The sequence below is a fragment of the Stegastes partitus genome, unplaced genomic scaffold (assembly GCF_000690725.1).
Source record: "Stegastes partitus isolate 25-593 unplaced genomic scaffold, Stegastes_partitus-1.0.2 Scaffold2241, whole genome shotgun sequence".
Classification (NCBI taxonomy): domain Eukaryota; kingdom Metazoa; phylum Chordata; class Actinopteri; family Pomacentridae; genus Stegastes; species Stegastes partitus.
This window is the reverse complement of record NW_007579972.1, coordinates 49,667-51,949: the sequence shown is the minus strand read 5'-3', so window position 1 is coordinate 51,949 and position 2,283 is coordinate 49,667.

The window sequence follows — 2,283 nt, the reverse complement described above, 5'->3', positions numbered from 1 at the left end:
GTGAAGTAAAAAGTAGTGATACACCAGCATTAAATATTCCATTACAAGTAACTGAAATAAGTAAAAAGAGGAACTAAACTAAATCATAAATACAGAAAATGTTCGTACAAATATGTAGTAAATATAAACACACGTTACACATGTATTCGTGCTTAAGTTGTTATTGTGTCACTATTTCACCCATAAAACTGAATAATTGTTTTTTTAATAAACTACTCAAATGTTTGCATTAAGGTTGCAAATACACAGTGGTTGAAACAACCTCAAATGTTTATTTAAGTAAAGTAAAGTTAGTGAGCAAACATCAGGAAATCCTCCACGATATGCAAATAGGTGCCGGACCGTATACATGTGTTTCTCTGTAAATGCAAAACACTGACGTCTTTGAGTTTCTGTCTCTGAACCAGCAGCAGGTTCATAACGAGGCGTCAGAACTTTATTCTCCAACACAAAACCACATTTTTGCTTTTTCAGCAGAACTGAAAGAACAGCATAAAAACACCAACCGCATTCTGCCATCATCAGCTGCTTTTCCTATAAATGAGGTCGAGTTCAGGATGAATCTGCAGATATCAGATGACCCAGTTTGTGCAACCAAAAAAACCCCCAAACAACCTCTTGAGCTTCCAGGATTTGCATGAAGCAGGTGCTGTGTTGACTGAGCGAACGGCGTGGTTGCTTCGTGTACATTTGCACAGCGAGCTGGTTTGGCTGCTGCAGGGGAAAAACTCTGACAGTTGGTCTTAAGAGTTACAACTCAATCTTTGAAACAGTTTTCCAATGAAGTCATTAAGTTGTACTTTTACTGCTGGCGGTAAAAATGCAAAGTCACTCCCATGGGTGCACATCGGAGACACGCACATTGTAAATACTGGAGATGAATAGAACCTTTGATGCGGCTACTGGCTGCACAGGGAGGACAATTAAACTATAAATACAGTAAAAATAATGCAAAAGAGGTCATGCTTTGTTTGAAAAGCCTTCTAGCTGCGAGGCACCAGTGCTACCAACTGCACCACCCTGCAGCCCCCCATGAAAACTCATTAAAAAAAATCCTGAGCTGTAGGAATGCAGTATTTGGTGATCTGTGATCACTTCTTTTCCAGTTCCAGTCTATGGGAGCCAGGGCTTTGTGGAGCCAGCAGCTAGTGGACGTAGTGATACTGCAGGTTTTTGACACTTCCGGGTTGGCTTCATTTTTCAGGGCCGGTTGCTACGTCCATCTTTTATACAGTCTGTGGTCGGTCATTGTTCATCTTGTGTCACCATGAACTCCATAAATGACAACAACAGCTTTGATTGGCTGCTCCTCGTTACCACTTCTGGTTCAGTCCCAGAGTTGGTACTTTCCCTTTCCAGGTGATTTTACTTGTAAAAGTGTTTCCCCACTTGTACATTTGTTTTGCACTTCCTGGCCACAGCACTTTTTTACTTTTTGATGCTGCATTTCTTATGTCATTTGTTTTTTCGAAGCAATATCTGGCACAACAATTTCCTTCAGGATTAATAAAATCTTATCTTGTCTTAAAGTGGCCGGTGAGTGTATTTTTTGTTTGTTTAAACTATATATTAATACAAAGAGCTGCCGTCCTTATGCAATATTTGTGATTAAAGATCAGACCGTACAGCCGCTGATGTATAAAGAATAATAATGCAATAAAACAGCCGCTTATCAAAGTGTTCACATAACAAACAGCTGAGTTTAGTTGTTGTTTCCTAAACAGGGATGATTCTGTCCACATGTGATGGTAACCCGGCCTCCACTTCATCAACAGTAGAAGAATGATTTACAGTTATAGCTAATTAATGAGCTCATGAGTGCTGCTGCTCCATAACATCAGTCAGCTTCTTCTGTTTGATGCTGCTGCCGTTTGATAAACTCAGAGGAAAAACTTTCACTGTGGTGTTTTTGGACAAATACTGATGCTGAAATGTGGTAAAATCCTTCCTTCAGTCAGCGCTGTTGTTCGGGCCTGTGTATTAATGTGACTTTGTGCAGCTCAGGCTTGTGTTTTATGAGGGTGTTCATTCAGACACGAAGCCAACATGTTCATCTGCCATCAGATTTACATGAAGGAGTTCAGATCTCAAAGGGATTTGATGTTACACTGGACAGGCATCTTTAAACAGGGGAGCTGCTCGTGTGATGCAGTCGTTCACCACCGTTGTCACTGTGAGTTGGGCCTGAGAATAAAATGTTCATATTTAGAGCTGAAAAAGCTCCTGGATGAAGGTGTGGGAAGATTCATCCAGGTCATGGTTGTTCTCGTGGTTTAATCGTAG